The 19542-nt window shown below is 48.7% G+C and overlaps 1 long non-coding RNA gene across 1 annotated transcript; it reads right to left on the bottom strand.

The window, feature by feature from the left end:
• Positions 1–4145: 4145 nt before the first annotated feature.
• LOC106022232 lies at positions 4146–19233 on the bottom strand. The gene is made up of 10 exons (XR_005869551.1): positions 19013–19233; positions 12018–12107; positions 11641–11766; positions 11457–11553; positions 11217–11338; positions 10825–11035; positions 9095–9296; positions 8478–8751; positions 5487–7357; positions 4146–5243 (listed from the first exon to the last, which is right to left on the bottom strand). It is a non-coding gene; the product is annotated as an uncharacterized LOC106022232 (long non-coding RNA).
• Positions 19234–19542: the final 309 nt, after the last annotated feature.

The following is a 19542-nucleotide window of genomic DNA, read 5'->3' as shown; positions in this document are numbered from 1 at the left end:
TCAGTTGCAGGCTGGAGCTGGGACCTGCCCTCACCGCTAACCGTCCTGCAAGGAATAAGCTTGGTCACTGCTGATGCTCTTCACAAACACCAACTTCTCTGTGGGATGTTATCAAGGTCTTGTTCTTTGAGAAGGCAGCCTAGGAGAAGCCTCACCTAGTGGGGGAAGCAACCCCATTCAGACCTCACAGGAGATGGTAGGGCCCAGTCCGTCATCCTGCTGTGTGCCAAGATGGGCAAGGACCCCCTCAGTGAGACCGCCCACATGATTTCGACGGGGCTTAGGAAAGCCACCTCACTCTAAACTCAATTTCTCCCACAGTACAAGGTCGATTGTCCAGACGTGTGGTCACTTAAGCTGTACCTTCCCACCTCAGAGTGGTGATTCTCTCAGTGGGGACTGACAGAGACATGCTTGGATGGAGCCAGTAGGGGCCTTGGAAGAGACGAGTTTACTCAACACAAGCTTCCTGTTCACACTCATTACAAGAGCTCACATGGATCAGGAATCTACTCAGCTTGCATGTGGACAACCGCAGATAAGGTCACATTGATGCCCAAGAAGGATCCACCAGGATAGACTCTATCAAAGTTGCCAGAGATGGGGGAACTTCCAGGAAGATAGTTTTCTAAGCAGAGATGGTACCATTGGTAGGGAGTTTTAGCAAACAAGACACGTCTTTGAATTCGGGCGAGGAAAGGCTAGTCTTAACAATGGGAAGTCTCTTGCTCTGTGAAGCATAGGTGTCCACTTCTAGGTGAGCTAATTCTCCCTGCAACAAAACTCTGTTCTGCGTGGTTCTATTCACTGCTCTCCTAAGCTTGTGGGAAGGCTGGCCTGAGCTAGACACAGATACCTTGTTTCTTTAGGATTTCTGGGGTTCTCTCAGAAGCCAAATTGGGGCACTTTAGCTCCGGCTCTGTTCTTCTCTGGACACATCTGGGGCCCAACTGTTGAGCAAAGCTACAATGTGTTCACTGAACTCCAGAAAAGATGGGAGTGAAATACAAGATAACAACCGCCCACTGGTATTTGCAATTGAAGTTCCATGTTGATGGAACATGGTACCAGGGCCAGGACTGATTGAGGGTAGAACGTATTGTCATAATGGTAAAAGCCAACAAGCTACGGATCCGTACACAAGGCTTTCACACAGGGGTGTGCGTGATCCCAATGCCTGTAAGTTAAATCCTGGGGATGTACGTGATTGTTAGTTGGGTTAGTGACCGCCTCAGGCTAGCCCATGCCTGCCAGCGGAATAGTCTCACATTCTGTCCTCCCTTCTCAAATAACAAGCTCTCCGTAGCCACCACGCTTGGTAAATTTGTCTCCCCAGTTCAGTCAGAGGGGCTGGGCCCAGCGTTGGGGCTGCAGAACAGAGAAGGAGGCATCTCTTGTCCCCGTAAAATGACCGGTTTAGAGCCACATGCCTCCTTCACTGGAGGTAGTAGAGCCGTCTCGGCCCCTTTGAAGTCAGTGTGGCTCTGCTGCCGCTGATAAACACCCAGACATGGTTCAGAGAAGAGAAGCAAGAAAGCTGCTTTGGGGCATTTTAGCAGCTCGGAGACTGCCCATCCCAGCTGAATGTGTAGGAAGGGACCCATTCCTACTGTCCCTTTCCAGCCCTTCACGTGTTCAGAGGAAGGGACTTTCAGTGGATTTCTCCTGAGACGTCTGCGCCAGCTCAGGATGTTTGAAGGATGGATTAAGCTTATGTGTGCCTCCATCAGGTCTCAGGAAATGGAGAGGACACTGACACCATGGTGTTATTTCCAGTGTTCAGAAATAAGACATATATGTATGTATATATATGAATTAGAAACAATCTTTTACACATCAATCCCAGTTCTCTCTCCCTCCCATCCTCCCATGCCCCCCACCGATTCCTCATCCCACCCCCATCCACTCCCCAGGGAGGGTGAATCCTGCCATGGAGGATTATCAAAGTCTGTCACATCACTTGGGGCAGGGCCTAGGCCCCGTCCCCCATGTATCTAGGCTGAGAGAGTGTCCCTCCATGGGGAACAAGCTCCCAAAGTTCACTTGTGCATTTGGGATAAATACCAGTTCCACTACCAGAGGCCCCATAGCCTGCCCAGGCCTCCTAACTGACACCCGCATTCAGGGGCCTGGTTCGGTCTTATGCTGGTTCCCCAGCTGTCAGACTGGGGTCCATGAGCTTCCCCAGCCTGGTCTTGACTCCTTTGCTCATCACTCCTCCCGCTCTACAGCTAGATCCCAGGAGTTTGGCTCAGTGCTTTAGCTGTGTGTCTCTGCTTCTGCTTCCATCGGCTGCTGGATGGAGGCTCTAGGACGGCATTTAAGGCCATATACTCTCATTGTCACGGCACCAGGAGGTGACCGCGCCGTGAACAGTGCGTCTGAACTCCGTTGTTCCTGAGGTCTGCAGGGCTCGTGCAAGGCCACGCTCCAGCAGGACCGTCGCCGCAGTGACTAGGGAAAGTCTTTTCCAAAGGCCGTGGCGAGGTGGCCGGCATTCCCTAAGGGAATGTTCCTCTAGTCAGGAAATGAGATTTCCCGTCCACCTAGAGTGCCATTGTCATGGCTGTACATCAGAATGGTGCCGTGGCATCGTGAGGCCGCAGCAGGCTTCAGGAAAGAATAACCATGGCCATGAATAACAGCGATGGCCATAAAAACGCCTGCCAAGACAAACACCCCAGGACCCTCAGACTTTGTGCTGCTCAGCCAGGCCTGATTGCCAGATGGGGGAACGAAGGAAATGCCCCTTCCTGGCCTTGTCATTGTCCTTTCCCATGGCGGCAGTGACTCGCTGGCTTTTAGTGTCCAGAGTTGAATCCTGGCTCCCACTGCAGCACTGCCCACCTTACAGGGGCTGTGGAAGCCACAGGAAGCTGCCAGCGCCTACACACAGGGAGTTGATGTAGATCCAACCTGTGTGTTTCCTAAAGGAGAGACGCAGCTCTCTTGGGAATGCAGAGCACACAGGTACGGTCTCCCCGCAGTCTCTTGGGTTCTTGTACCTCTTCCAGGGAGGCTGGAGGTGGCCCAGATGATTACAGTCACAGGCCAGCATCACCAGCATAGCAAAGTACTCCAGCAACCGGCAAGGACACCTATGGTCAGGTTCTGTGACTTATACATGGCACCTTCTCTCTGTGTCCTCGTGTGGTGGGGGCAACACACGCTCACTTGGTGTCCCTTGGCGTAGGCACTGGTCTCTTCCTGGGGCCTACCTCACGAACCCATCAGCTCTGAAAGTTATGCCTCCAAGTATCATCATCTCGGGGTTGAGGATCCCAGCACCGGAGTTTAGGGATACAATTCAGACTAGAGCAACCCTAAACCTACGTGTTCCTTCAGGATTTTCCTCCGGCTAAGAAGGGAGCACATGACCCCGCATCCAGCCACGATCTTAGGGGAAATGTTTTCCCACATTGGTGATTGTCACTGCCTTCGACTGCTCTAGGCTGTGTGTGCATACCTCCTTTCCTGATCTGTGTGAGTGTGTCTGTGTCCCTGGCTGATCTGCCTCTTTCTGCCCCCCCCCCCCGTCACATGCAAATACAGAATATAAATGGTGGCATTTGGGAGGCAGGAAGGAGGACATAGGATCTTTATTTCTGTATGGAACTGGACATGAAGCATTCAAGAAGTCAAACACAGGTCCCATCAGAGCAAATGTACTTCAGCATTTGGTGACACACACATTTGTGGTGACCTTGGGCATGATGGTAGATCCTCAACTCTTATCACAGCCTCGCTGTCTCCGCAGTCCTACAAATGAACCTTAGTTCAGAGACAAGTCTGCGTCACACTAAGAGAGCTCATAAACCTGAAGGAGAGCAAAAGCCAGAGTATTCTACTCAGAATGAATAGAACATGATTTTAGGAACATATTCACTCGCTCTTCCAAGAAAACACTACCGAACATTTTAGAGAAATTGCTTATGTTGGGGATGTGGATTGATCTCTCTCTCTCTCTCTCTCTCTCTCTCTCTCTCTCTCTCTCTCTCTCTCTCTCTCTCTGTGTGTGTGTGTGTGTGTGTGTGTGTGTGTTTGAATGAAAATGGCCCCCACAGGCTCATAGGGAGTGGCAATCATTGGAGATATGGTCTTGTTGGAAGCAGGTATGGTATTGTTGCAGGAAGTGTGTCACTGGGGGCAGGGGGGGCAGGCTTTGAGGTTTCAGAAGCTCCAGCCAGGCCCAGTGTCACTCCCTCTTCCTGCTGCCTCAAGGTCCAGATGTAGAACTCTCAGCTCCTCTCCAGCACCTTGTGATCCTACGAGCTGCCATGCTCCCGATAATGGACTGAGCCTCTGACACTGTGAGCTAGCCACAGTCAGATGTTTTCCTTTATAAGAGTTGCCATGGCCATGGTGTCTCTTCACAGCAGTAAAGCCCTAAATTAAGACAGTGTGTCTTACTTTTGGTTCCTGAGGATCTTTTTGACACCTCACACGAAGGTTGTTTAAAAATAATTGATGAATAGTTACAACACAGGAAACCCTCCAAAAGTCGAGGGGAAAAGAGGTCTAGGAAGACACGGGCATCCCTTCTCCACGCTGTAACGTTTCTTCCACCCTGTACCGACCATTTTTTTAATAGCACTCTAAAAAATTGCTTAAGAGAAGTAAATACGGGAGAGGGCAAGGATATTCTGGCTCATGATTTTGAAGTCTGGGTCCATGTTTAGTTGGCTCTGTTGTTTTGGGGGTCTGTGGGAAGAACAGTTCTGCCAGGGAGTGCATAAAAGAAGGGCGTGGCTGCTTAACTCACGGCAGCTAGAAAGCAGAGGAGGACAAGAAAAGGCTGGGACCACAATGTCCCCCTGAAGAGCATGTGTCCCATGACCTTGCGTCTACTAGGTCCCCCTTCTTAGAAGTTCCAACACTACCAGAGAGGGACCAAGCCTTCAACGTATGGCTTCTGGGGAACTCATGAGATCCAAACTATAACAAATCAATTGTGTAAGAGCTGGTACCAACAGGTAGGTGTCTGCTTGGCCTTGCCACCGTCAGATGTCCTCCTCTGAGCTTGGAATTGAGCCAGCCCACACACAGCTGCACAGGCAGAGAGCAATTCCTCAGGGAGCCTTCAGAAGATGGAAGGGCTTTGTCACATACAATGGAGAGAGCTGACGTGAAGTGGCCCAGGCCTGAGGTCAAGCCTTGAAGTGAAGGAAGCAAAGGAGGCACCTCAAGAGGGTCCCGAGGCCCTTCTTCCTTGGTGTGTTATGAGATATCTGCCCTATGAAGGTCTGAGGGGGAAAGAAAAAAGAAAACAAGGATGATATAGGGAGGACCCCTACATCAGATCGCCCCACAAATAGGCCAGAGGACATTCTCCGTCTGCACACATGTCCTCAGGAGAAATCAGGAGTGGCAGCCTGCTGCCCAGAAGCTGGTGTCTCCAAAAGGAGGGAGTGGTGGAAAGATTTCTTATTGAAATAATTTTTAACAAAGGGCAGCAGGGTTGCAGGGGAAACACAAACAATACGAACCGAGCTCAAGGCGAAGCGTTCTCTGTTACTCGTTGCCAGAAGGGTGGCCTCCCAAGTTCTTTTGTCACAACATACTCACGGGCACAGCCCTGGCATTGATGTCCAGGGACATTGTCTTCTCGGTGCCATAGGGTTCTCAGGAGTAACTAACTGACCCTGTATCTGGGCGAGGAGAAAGATCAGTGTGAACCCAAAATACGTAGCACACGCATGGTTCCTGGAGGTAACAGAGGGCTGAGAAGTGATCTGGGCGAGGATGCCAGGGCAGGTCCCAGTTGAAGGAGGGGGCAGCTGTGTGCATGGTCTAATCAGAAAGATCAGCGATGAGGAAGGGGCTGACGGCTGTCCTAATTGAATACCCAAAGATTCTCAGTCCTAGCCAGCACAGCAGGCGTTGGCCACAAAATCCAGGGGAGTTAGCACAGAGACTGGCAAATAGGTAGGAGATGTTGCTGAAAAGAAAGTTGGCTTTATGGAGCCTGGGGTTATGACTACCCCAGGAGGCATGGCTGGGGAGGGTGGTAGAATGATTAGTACTCAGCGTGTCCTGAAAGCCCCGACTCTGGCTCCATCCCATTTCTGACCTTGGACACGACTCTGTGCCCCATTAGTAACCCATTTTGTCACTGTGACAAAATGCCAGATCAAAATAACTCGGAGGAACAAAGATTTATTTTGGCTTGTGGTTTCAGAGGGTTCGCTCTCAGTCTGTGGCCAGTCGGTGGCTGTTCTGCCTCATTTATCATGATGGATGGCCATGAAAAAAACAAAGCAAAACAAAACTTCATCTCCCAGCAGGCAGGAAGTAGAAAGGGACGAGAAGTGACACACTTCAAAGATACACACCTCCAGGGACCTACTTTCTCTAACCAGACCCCACATCCTCCATTCCGTATGAACTCATCAATGTATCAGTCCACTGATGAAGCTAGTTTTCATGATCTACCATCCGGAGACCACGCTTTCAGAGCATAATCCCTTAGGAGACAATTCATGCACAGTCTGTAACAGACCAGAGCCTGAGTATAGGACATCAGATCTCAGAGGTTATCTCGCTGCTTCAAGTTGGACAGCTAGGTCCTACTGGTGTGGCAAGAAGTACTATTAGGGTACCATTAAAGACAAACGCCTGATTCAATTAGTCACTGGTGCTTCAAGCCGCACACCTTGTGATGATCACTTTTGACTGTCATGTTGATCGCATTGAGAGAAGACTAAGTGAGTAATAACGTGCCTCCGGGGTGCCTGTGAGAATATCTCCAGAAAGGACTAGCCAACTACAGAAGACCCCATCTGGAATGTGGGTCACACGATTTAATTTCCTCCGCCCACGTACCACATTGCGTGGAAATGCCTCGATGGATGGGAGCTCCTGACATTTAAGACCTGCTAGGAACCCAACGTGACTAGGGTAAGAAGACCTTGACGTGATGACCCTCTCGTGACTTCACGGTATCTAAGATGCCACCCAGCGTCTCCTCACATTATACCTCCAGCCCTGATTGCTGACTTGCATCAGTCACAATAGACCCTACCCTGTTGACCATCCGTCCTCCCTGTTGACCATCCATTCTTGCTGGAGGCTGTCCATTCTCAGTGCTTGATCTCCCATCCTCACTGCTGACCATCCATAGACACTGCTGAGCTCATATCCTCGCTGTAGTCCATCCATCCTCATTGCTGACATTCTGTTCATTACCTTTTTTTTTTAACAGATTTTAACTTTTATTTTGCTTGCGTTAGTGTGCATGCACGTGTATGTAGAACCCACAGAGCCATAATAGGACACTGAAAACCCTGACACAGGATTTGTGGGAGCTGCAGAAGGTTATGAGTCACCAAGTGGGTGCGGAGAACACAACATCGGACCTCTAAAAAAAAAAAAAGCAGTCAGTGCTCTTAACCACTGAACCTGGTTCTTTTTGTTGTTGTTGAGTCTGGGTCTTACTATGTAGTCTGCAATACCTAGCTATGTAAACCAGGCTGGCATTGAGCTCACTTGTCTCCGTTCCCTGGGTGCTGGGATTAAAGGCACGTGCCCCCACACATAGATGACCTTCCATTCTTACACACACAGAGCATGAAACAGAAAAAGCAAACAAGATTTTTGCTACTTTTTAGAGCTTCAGAAAGATGAAATGAAATAGTATGTGAAATGTGGTTAATACAGACCCTGACATTAATGCTCAAAAATCTCTAACTTTGATAATAGTTATGGTAACAGTGATAATGGAGATGACATTGGTAGTATTGACGTAATGATGGCGATAAGAATGTAGTTGGCCATGGTGAAGTCGTGATGGGGACGGGGATGGGGATGGGTGATGATGGTGGTGGGGACGGTGATGACAGGGTTGGGGACGATGGTAGGGACGGTGGCAGTAATGACGCCTCTGTATGCTATGTATATTCTTAGAGACATTTCTCAGCTGATCTACACCTGTTATAATTATGTAAGTAACTACTATGAATCACATAATAATGCAGGTCCCAGACATTTTAATGAACAAATCACATAAAGCATTGCAGTGTGTGTATAAAAGGGAAGAGAACTGTTTCTGTTAGAGCTAATACGGAGGTTTTTTGGTAGCAGTAAGTAGATTTAAGAGAAAAAAAAAAGACTTATAGAATCAGGCGTGGGCCAGGTGCCTACAGGCACTGGGCTTGGAACAAGAGGTTCTGAACACGAGCTGTCTTGCAAGCATTCTGTGTTCTCGCAGAGAGAAATGTGATGCTTCTAGTCAGGCCGCCACCGGCCTGGTTTGTGCATAAAACATGATGTGGAACTTAAGTGACAACAGAGGTACTAACCTTTCTTCAAGCCCAGAGAAATAGATCCTTACATTTCCAGGGAAATGAGAGAGCCCTTCAAGCCTGCACTGACCTTTTCAACTAACACAAGGACTCAAGGTCCAAAACTGGCTGGCTAAACTACTTCTTTGAGTGGCGTTAACTAACCAGAATCGATGGGGCTGCCACAGTTGGCCTCACCTCTTTCTGAGGGAGCCAGGCTCGGCATCCTGGCCATCTGGGCAGAAGAAGCTACCACCACGGATGCCGTGATGCGACTAATTTCCGGACCTCCTGAGCTGTGCGCTGTGGGTGAACGCCCACGTGTCCTGGGAGCTGACCCGGGGGCCCATGCACTTCAGGCTCGTGTCAACAGCACTTCCTCCCCGCTGGGCCTCTGGAAAGGGCTGCCTTCCTCCTTCCCAGGCTGCTGTTTGCTGGGAACGAGCCACAGCAGAGAAGCTTGACAAATGACCTGAGTGATAGATTAAACAAGCTTGTGAAAATTAGCTGCAAAATAAACTTCCTGGGCCCCATCCCCTTTCTTCAGCCTCCATGTCTTGTTACTATCCCCGAGGAGGCACCACTGTCCTGCAGGGTGAGGGCCAGGGTGACTGAGCGGCTTCCCGTGAGCTTGTGCCGTGGAAGTCGCATCACCACCCTGGTCCCGGGTTGTCTGCGGCTCCACCGTGGAGCCTGAAGCCTGCTGTGGTCTTTCCCTGGGCTTATGCCTCTTCCCTAAGACCCCCTTTCTCCACCTCCTAGGACTGTGCTGGCTCACTGGGCCTGTGTGCTCTCTCTGCCTCAAGTTCTCTTACCTGCAATCGGGGAGCACTGAACCACTGTGCCTGACAAGGTTCTCCTGCAGTGATTTTGGGATGCTCGAGGCAGAGCCATTGGGGGGGGGCTTCAGCCTTCTCTGTGGGTGTGTCCTTGCATCCACACATCCTGGAGACCTGTGAAGGGCTTTGGGGACCCTGAGCCTCAGAGATGTTCCTCCATGCAGTCAGTTCCTCCATGCTATGAAGAGGAAGCTGGGTGAATGCGCCGCCACGTGCCTCTCTCCCACGTGCTTGTCTCTCTCCAGGTGTCCCCTGAGCCCTTCACGGTAAGCTTAATAAATCTCAGATCAGACTTCCAGGAGGAGACCACGGAACCTCTATTTTTATCATAACCCTAACCCAAGAGCGCACAGCTGGAAAGCAGTAGATGGTGCTACTCAACCCAAAATGCTGCTTCCATAACCACCGGGGACTAAAGGGTGAGCTTCACGCTCCCACCTTGAGCTGTAGATGAGGCTGCCGTGGACCATCCTCTGAGAAAGGGCAAACCTTGCTCCCTCACTGGGCTCAACACCCCCCCGCATCTTCTGGCTTTGCTTGCTTGGCTGAGCAGAATTGGACCCACACAGGGCCGAACCCACAGATGGCTGCCTCTACACTGTTAATGACTGACCGTCCCTGCACTTCCAGGTGCTATCCAAGCCTGGGCAGGCACTGCTCCCCTTCCTCTTTGATAATGAATGACGGTTCCCAGGAAAAGGAGTCTTTAACAAGACTATAAATTTGACACTGCAATAGAAAATCTTCACCAGAAAACGAGCGACCCATGAAATTAGAAGTTCCTGAGTATCTATCTGCCTTGGTGGGGAGGAAGGACAGGCCACGTATTTGAAGCTTTCTCACCCAGTTCTTCCCCTACCTGGGACAATCATAAATAACGAAAGCACGGCCACATGTGTGAATGTAGCTATAGGAATGTAGGAGGGAACGCGGGCCCAGACAGGCTCTGCACTCGCCCATCCCCTAAACACAATGTGCCAAATCCCTGAGTCCATAGGAGGTTCCGGTGTCCTATGTCAAGAACAGCTCCTCCCACTCACACAATAAGGATGTCTGTTCCACTATGTTCATAGCAGCATTATATGTAATAGCTAGATCCTGGAAGCAACCTAGATGCCCCACAGCTGAAGAGTGGATAGAGAAAACGTGGTACATTTACACAATGGAGTATTACTTAGCAGAAAAAAAAAACAATGGAATCTTGAAATTCACAGGCAAATGGATGGCACTAGAAGAAACCATCCTGAGTGAGGTAACCCAGTCAGAAAAAGACAAACATGGTATGTACTCACTCATATATGGATTTTAGAAAAGGATCAGGGGAGTGTCAGCCTACAATCCCAGTGCCAGTGAGTCTGGGAAACAGAGAGATTCCCAAGAGAGATGCATGATACCCCCAGAGAAGTGGAATGAGGCAAGATCTCCTGAGCAGATTGGGAAAATCAGGGGAGGGAGCCAGGAAAAAGAGAGGGGGGTAAGAGGAGGGGAGAAGAAGTCATGGGGGAGCAGGAAGGTTGAGTCGAGGTAAGAATAGAGGAGAGCAGGATGAGAGATACCATAATAGATTGAGTCAGTATAGGTTTGAGGAGAGAGCTGACACTAGTGAGATCTCCAGAGATCTACAAGGATAACACCAACTGGCAAACAAAGCAATAATGGAGAGACTACATTAAATGCCCCTCCTTGATGGTAAGGTTGATGACTACCTTAATATGCCATCCTAGAACCTTCATCCAGTGACTGATGGAAGCAGACTCCATGAATGTAGTCTCAGTGAGGAGGTCACAGAAATCACTGGGGCCTTGGGTAGTAGATCGGTGTTTACCATAGTAACCATAGAATGATCTTTGGGAGCTCATTCCAAATAGAGGGATGCTCTCTCAGCCTGGACACATGGGGAAGGGCCTAGGTCCTGCCCTGGATGAAATGACAGACTTTAGAGATTTCCCCAAGGAGGGCCTCACCCTCCCTGGGGAATGATGTGGGGATTGGGTGGGGGGTTGGAGGGCTGGGGGAGGGACAAGGGAGGAGGGGTGGGAGAGGGAGCTAGGATTGACATGTGAAGCATTCATGTTTCCAATTTAAATAAAAACATTACAAAACAAACAAACAACAACAGCAAAGAGTAGCTCCTCTTCCTCCTTGACTGCAGAACACAGGCGTGAGGTTATCATCCAGCCGGAGTGTGGAGCCGGGGAAGACTTGTCTCTGACTATCTGTCTGGCAGGCAAGTACAGTTCGAAGCCCTTCAGACAACAGCACATAACTCCCACTTTAAGTGTAGTGTAATTCCCACGGGCAAGCCAAATCTGCTTTTATGATCCAGGTAGGAACTTACGTGATTCTGTGAAATGGGATGCCATAGGTTCATCCAAACACAGGGTCTTGTGTGCCTGGCCGAAGTTTTTAAACCAGTTACCAACCTGACAGGAAAGCTGTAGACAGAGGAGCCGATAAAACAAATCAATGTTCCATTGAATCCATGCTAGGTTCTCCGAGGAGGGACAAGGTTTCAGACTTACCCATGTATTGTGATGTTCTAGCTGGACTTTGTATCAAAACAGTTTATTTTCTGAATCTTACATAAAACTTCAAAAGTCAGTCATTTTCTTGGCATTGCCCTCACTGGGTAATTGGGGGAATTCCAACTGTTGAGACAAAGAAGGTGGCTTATTATTGGTTCAGTGTTTGGTTACCAAAGCCAAACTTGCAGATTTAAAGTCCCATGTTCAATCTCTTCTTACATCAGACTAGTGGGCTTAGCTCACTGACTGAAGACTGCCTTTGCTCTCCCTCCCACGCCCTGCAGCGATAGGCTTGTCTTAGCCCATCTTCTGTTGTTATTACCGGACATCAAGATTGTACAACTTACACAGATTAAACATTTAGTTTGACTCACAGTTCTGGAGAACGGCAAGTCCAGTATAGAATGGTCTGACCTGGCAAGGCCCTTCATAGCAAGTCAGAAACCAGAAGCCCAAGTGAGTTCCTGAGGGAGAACAAAAAAAAAAAAATGAGGCTGAGCCCCCACCATGGTTAACCCTACCCCTGAGAGGAATCACTAATTCGTCATGACCCAGACCACTGTCTGTGGGCCTCTGTTGTTTGGTTTTTCCTGGGAAGTTGTGAACAAACACCATGGATAGGGTTATCAGCCACAAATTGAAGAAGTGATCCTATCCAAGTCTGACTGATGTAACCAGGGTTTTTAGAAGTATGTCATCTGGACAGAGTGTCACTAATGGTGAAGATCATTGAGCACACATGTTGTTGCACATGTGTATAGCATGTATTAAGCAGTTATGAAAGGATAAGCCCTGACCAGGAGTAGCAGGTGGAAATTTTTCTACCCTTGCAGTAGCTTTACTATGCGCCATCACCTACAAGAGATGCTTTCTCACAGAACACAGATCTAGAAGCACCGGGGCATGCGCATACACACCCACATGCTCACAACTGTCATGCAGTTCCCAACCAGGCAATGGTCTCAAGCTCCTATGTGTTCAGAACTTTCTCCAGAAAGACTCTTAATAGCTTTTGCTAATTCCATTTATCCCAAAGCTTTCCCTAAACCTTATTTTCTTGGGGATTTCGGTACTGGTGTTCTCTCTCTACCCCTTGAATGTTTTTTGGGTACTGGTGACACACTGCCATCAAGCTGACTTCCTTTTGCTCCAAGCCACCTTGGATCAAGATAGCTCCCATGACTATGAGTCACAGGACCTATCTCAGTTCTTGGAATGGATAAACAACCCATGTATGTATAGTAACTGGGCCTTCACTCTGGAGTTTACTGACTGAGAGACTAGATATCTATTGTCTCAGGCTGTGGTTACAGAATCTTCCAGAATCTTCTGGTCAGCCTGGTCAGGTTAATGCCACCTTGAAAAAGAGAGCTAAGTATCTATAACACATCAGATCACCCAGCTCAGATCCCTTCAAAAGTCCACCCGTCTCCCCGTGGACATCAGGGTCACATTAGTAGTTCAGCCCTCCCCACTAACCCGCTCTGCTGAGCGGCCTCCCCGTGTAGTTAAACAGAGAAAGGCAAAGTATTTCCTAAATAGGCTGTTTCTTGTTGTCATTGGTTGGTTAGTTGGTTGGTTGGTTTTTTTTTTCCCTGACATTTGAGAACTGAACAGGGCTGGGAGGGTAGACCTTCTGAATTCCATAGCACCCACTTTCCCTGAAGGCTACAGTATAAAGACTAAGATAAGCACAAGTCAAAGTCTGTTAGTTACACTAAACACAGTGTCCCATGAAGGAGACATGGGCTCTCTCCCAGAACAGTTGTGTGATTCCAGAGCTAGTCCTTAGGCACCTTCGGAAGTAGAGTTGATGTCTCGGGGACTGTTTGCTTGCGGGGGTTCAGTGGAGTCTAGATGTATTTCAACTCTTCAACTAGCAGGACACCAAATTTGATCTGTGTTTAATATCTCAGGACTGTTTGCTTGGGTGTCAGTGGAGTCTAGACGTATTTCAACTCTTCAGCCAGCAGCTATGTTGAGGACACCAAATGCCCTCTTGCGCAGAGCTTGGCAGGTCACTCACAAATGCGTTTACTTGGAAAACTGACTGGAAGGTAACTAACCCTGCACAATACTCATCGCAGCAGCATTGACAACCTCTCTGGTTTTAAGCAACCCAAAATGACTAATTTCTTCCTTATTCCATGAAGCCCATTGATGACGAAATAAATAAACTACCATCTTTTTTGTTGTTGTTGTTAACAAAAGGATCCTTACGTTTTAAAGTTCTCACTGGTTGCCTTCAACACCAAAAAGGTAATCATCTAAAGAAAATTTAAGAAAAAAAAGAACTGGGGCCGGGCATTGGTGGCGCATGCCTTTAATCCCAGCACTCGGGAGGCAGAGGCAGGTGGATCTCTGTGAGTTCGAGACCAGCCTGGTCTACCGAGCGAGTTCCAGGACAGAGTCCAAAGCAATACAGAGAAACCCTGTCTCGAAAAAGAAAGAAAAGAAAAGAAAAGAAAAGAAAAGAAAAAAAGAACTGGAACACCTAGAGACCCCCCTCAATCGTGCAGCTGTGGCTTCACCTATGAGAGCTGAAATAGCTAATCTCTAGAAAGGCTGGGGTTTAGAGCTCCAGCACATGGCTAAGTGGAGCCTAGAAGCCATTTTCCTAGAAGAGTGATTTTGTTTTTTAGGTTTTTTCTTTTTTTCTTTTAGAAGAGCGCTGTCCCTTTTTCTAAGCCAGAAAGTATGGAGCAGAGGTGACATTCTGAAAGAAGTGGCCACTTCACTTAGTGAAAGCCACACAACCCTGGGCTCATCGAATCACACTTGTTCCTAAATGACTGGAAATAGAGCTGTGAAGTGTTTTGGTCTCGGTCCTGGTAACTGCACACTGATCTGCCCCAGCATTCTGGGCATTGCTGAGTCCTGCCCAAAGGAGCCGAGCCTGCCAGCCAGGCCTCCTCATCAGCTGCCTGTTATTCCCATCAAAGACATAGGACACGCTGGGCCAAGCGCTTCATGAACTCTCTCTCTGTCTCTCTGTCTCTCTCTCTGCAAGTGCTTATTTTCGTGCTGTTTTTTTCCTAATAAGTAATTATGAAGAATTATTTTCATGTAAGAATGATGGTCATGCTTTAACATTGGGAAGTCGGGCTGGGGCTAGGGCTTAGCGGTGGAGTGATACATGCTTAGTGTCCTTGATTCAACCCAAGTCCTGCCAATAAATAAGGAAAATTCACAGGTTCTCTAGCCCTGCAGGAACCACAGTTGAAGTGTTGGTGGCCATGGTCATATTTATCTGTGCCCACAGACTGTTTACTCAGATAGGGCATTGAACTTAAGCATCTGTGAGCCATAATCCTTTTCTAAACAGGCTTTTGATTTTTTTTTAGGGTGGGCAGGCTTCTATCTGTCCCTTCCTCTAACCTCCCTGCTCCCATCTCAACTTGTCAACATCATCTATGTGGTACACTTTTCAAGCTCTTCCCTGTTTCAATAAACTCACACACGCTTGTGTGTGTGCGCATACAGGAAATACATACACTTGTTAGAGATTCCACCACCACGTCCTCGCTAACTCCAATCCTTTCAGCTTCTTTTAATTACCTCTCAGTGAGGAATATTCTCACGCCAGTGGCTTTGGATCACACCATTCTTGTGATGCCTACAAAGCAGCCATATGTGGACCACAACCCGTCTACCCTTCTCTGGGTTTCCAGTAGGCATTCCAGAGTGCTGTAAGAATCCCAGCTTGCCTGCCTCTCTCTCTAAGTCCACTTGTGCCTGTCTATACTTTCTATTCAAGTACCCATAAGTGCCCCAGGACATAGCGCATAAGCTCCTTTCAGGGGAGCTGCTGAGGCCAAGGGTAGCACATTTTACACTTCAGTAGTCAGAACCAACTCTTCTCCCAAATGTTATGACTACTCACATGGCACCAAGGTGACAACATTTTCAGAGACTTTACAACACAGTAACCCCCTACTTAGATGGTAGCATAGGGTTGGAAGCCACATAATTAAATTGACACAGATCAAAATATCTATGGTTACATCCACAAAGGATACTCTCAGCTTTACCCATAGAGGCCTCTCCTTACAGGGAACAGAGATAAAGACAAAGACCCGTGGCTGCACAAGAAGCCAGAATAAAGGATTGTTGAGGGTACCACCATCATGTGTCTTTGGAAAGTTTGTGGAAGAGGGGTGGAAATGAATCTGAGAGCTGCAGGATGTGGGGAAACACTGTGACAGCCATCAGCCCTCTAAATTGGGCTTAAGACCCGCTCAACAAGAGGCAAATCAAGTCTGGTACTGGAAACCTAACCAACGTCACTACCCCTTCATGGATTTTGAAGGGGGAACCTACAACCACCCATCTACTAAGGCAGGGCAAATCCCTAACTACGTTCTAAACATTTGTCTCTATACCAACAGATACATGTAGTCCTCCTCCCTCATCAAAGAAATTTCTGTTTGCAGCAGATAGAGACCACTGCAGAAAACCACAACCCGATGGAGATATGCAGAGTTGTTGAGCCCAGTCCCAGTGGATACATCCCCAGGACACCTCAGGCTCAGGGGATATTGCAGAAGAGGGAGTGGGAAGGTTGGGAGAGCCAGGGGGCCAGGGAGTGTGTGTCCCCTAACAACATCAGAAGTTATCCCCCATAAAGTCTCACCAGCAGGACTACCTAAACATGAGCTGACCAAGGACAACAATCGATATACCAAAGTGGGTGGGGGAAGCCCAGGAAGTCTTAACTGTACACCCAGAACTAGACCCCTGAGGGATGCTGAGAGTAGGAGAAGTAGTCTTTCCCAGGGGAGAGCACACCAATTGGTTACCCAGTAACCAGCCCTGAAGGCACACATCCTAGTAACATAATGCAGACAGGCTGAGCATGTTATATTGAGAAGGATACATGTATATACATATACACTCATGTGACAATTAATGGAAAAGAGGACATGAATTTGAAAAAGAGCAAGGAGGGGTATTCGGGATGGGTATAAAGGGAGGGCAGAAGGCTGGGTGGTGTTGGTGGTGCACGCCTTTAGTCCCGGCACTCAGGAGGCAGAGGCAGGCAGATCTCTGTGAGTTCGAGACCAGCCTACAAGAGCTAGTCCCAGGATGGCCTCCAAAGCTACACAGAGAAAACTTGTCTAGAAAAAAAAGGGGAGGCAGAAATGATATAATTATATCATAATCTCAAAAGTAAAAGAAAAAACACAGAAACAAAGAAAAGATACATTTTTAACAGTGACAAACAAAAAAACAAAAAAGGGGGGGCAGAAATGATGTAATTGTATCATAATCTCAAAAGTAAAAGAAAAAAACACAGAAACAAGAAAAGATACATTGTTAACAGTGACAAGAACTGTGAAACACGGAGGGGAGGGGAACCTGAAAAAGGTCGGGGCTCGGATCCAGGAATTGTAAAGCTGTGTTGAACTACACAGAAGGACCCTGAGCAAACTGGGAGGGGGTCGAGATGGGGTGGGGGGGAGACGACTCGTGTCTATGAAAGCAAGCCTCGGCATTGCAACAGCTTCCTTTACTGACAGGTCTACAGGCTATGACGTTCTGAGAAAAGTTCCAGCAGGCTTTCTCATGAAAATCAGAAAAATAAATAAATAAATAAAACAGTCCCCCAGCTTGTGCAGAAGCGGGAAAATGACAAAATATTTTAAGGATGTTTGGAGGTAAGACTGACTCCACCACGGCCCGGCGATAGGCAAAGGGAGCAGGGGAACAAGGACAGCCAGTGCTCAAGGGCTTGGCAGCCTGGCAGGTCCTCAGGCGAGGCTCTACCTGTCATCACTTGTTCTTGGCAGTCCATTCTCTGAGTAAAGAAAGGCCACGGAACTGAGAGGCACAAGATAAGCTCCAAATCCCACAAACTCTCTCGATACCCGAGGCTCAAATAGCTGGAAGCCCCTCTGACCGGAGATGGCTGCTGAAGGAATTAAAAGGGCTTGCCTCCTACACACACTCAGGTGGTTGAAACTATGGTGTCCAACAGCCCGCAGTTCAGAGACAAGAACTCTCAGTGGGAAATGGTCACCCAGTCTTGCACTGCAGAGGAAGTACCTTTGGGGTCACAGTCCCGGGGGGGGGGTCAGCTCTGCCATGCCCCATCTCACAACTCCCACCTAAAAAGTGTCTACCCCACCTTCCCCTTGGGGTGTGACTTTCTTTGCAGGTGCAGTCAGCTCATGCACCCCCCCTCCCCGCTCCGCCCAGTGCCAGCCAGGACAGCCCTCCTCCCTTCCTGGTCCTGGCACAGCGTCAGCTCTCTGCTGTTTCCTTCCTCTCTCCCGTTAGGAAACCAGTCTCACCCAAAGGCAGTGACCTCACTCTGTCCGGGCACCGCCATCACCTTGGCAGAGGACCCTCATCTTTGGCCTTGCCTTTATCGCAGTAGGCAGAGGGGGAGGGACGCTCGACTCCCCTTCCTTTCCCACCCCGCACCCTGTCCCCCCAGTCACCAGCCAGAAAGTAGGTGGCAGCAGCAGCTCTGACTCACTCCCTAGGTCCCCGCCCTCCAGGCCCGTACTTCTTACCCGACTTCCGTATAAAAAGGAAAAAGCCATATCCCTTAGTAGCCTCCGATCTTGATACAAGTAACCCGTCTGTCCTACCTATCGCCACAACCTTGCTGCCCATACCGTACGCTCTCCCCTCATAGTTTATAGCCTCCACTCCTATTCCCTCAGCAGGGCATCCAAACATGTGAGCACCACAGGGGGCCCAGAGGAGGAGCACGGAAAATAATGCCTCCTTCACTTTGAGTGTGATATGCACCTGCATATGTGAATATGGGTGTGTAGACTGTGTGTGTGTGTGTTGTTTGTGTGTGTCTCTGTGTGGGTGTGTCTCAGTCTCTGTGTGTGTGTGTCTTTGTGTATCTGTGTCTCTGTGTGTTTCTGTGTGTCTGTCTGTGTATTTGTCTACCTATGTGTCTGTCTGTGTGTATCTGTCTGTCTCTGTGTGTGTCTGTCTGTGTCTCTGTGTGTATGTCTCTGTGTGGGTGTCTGTGTGTGTATGTGTCTGTGTATGTTTCTGTGTGTGTGTCTGTCAGTCTCTCTGTGAATGTGTCTGTGTGTGTGTGTGTGTGTGTGTAGTTTGCCTGTGTGAGGCATTTGCATACGTTTTCATGCAATCCTGGGTGTGCAGGTATCTGCTCTGTGCCTGTGCCTCTGTGTGTATTGTAAGCCTGTATGAGCAAGTGATACACTTCTTCTAAGCACTGAGCAGTGGCCGTTTTCTCCTTCTTGGTAGTAGGACTCACATACCACTGGTCCCTGGGGACTCCTTGGAAAGGTGGACATGCTCCAAGGATGAAGTCTAAGGAAAGTTTCAAGTTTCTTGGATGAGATAAGCTGTGAGCAGTATATTCTATTCTTAGACTTACCTTAGGCAAAGGCTGTGCCACTGCTGCATGTGAAGAAAGACCTGGCCGCCATTTAGGCCACCAGTGTGACCAGATTTCGTGCTGCAGACCAGACTTCATTTCTACAAGCTGAAATAGAGAGAGCAAAGGAAGCCAGGGTTCAGAGAATGGCACATGATCAGGGGATTAAAGCAGCAAAACCAAGTGTCCCGGCTTAGTCTCCCTTGGCCATGCACATATTCCCATGAATGTGGGAGCGTGGGGGCCCGCCTCTCAAACCGGCTGATCCTGCATGCATCACATGTCTCAGGAGGCTCTCACAAGAGCTGACATTTGCAAACACAGCAGCAAAGAAAACAAGGACACGCTACTCTAACTACAGGCACTGAAGCCTGAGGACCCATAACACTCTGGAAGGGAAAATTTTGCCTTTGACTGGAACAAGCTTCCAATGCCATTGGGGCATATCAGAGACAGACAAGGCTGCGCACCCACTGATCACTCTCTGTGGTGGTATCCTGGCCCTTTACCTGGCTTGGGGTCTACACAGT

Source organism: Mesocricetus auratus, unplaced genomic scaffold (genome assembly GCF_017639785.1).
Source record: "Mesocricetus auratus isolate SY011 unplaced genomic scaffold, BCM_Maur_2.0 Super-Scaffold_100018, whole genome shotgun sequence".
Classification (NCBI taxonomy): domain Eukaryota; kingdom Metazoa; phylum Chordata; class Mammalia; order Rodentia; family Cricetidae; genus Mesocricetus; species Mesocricetus auratus.
The sequence above is the reverse complement of the archived record's forward strand: the minus strand, read 5'-3'. Positions and strand labels throughout refer to the sequence as shown.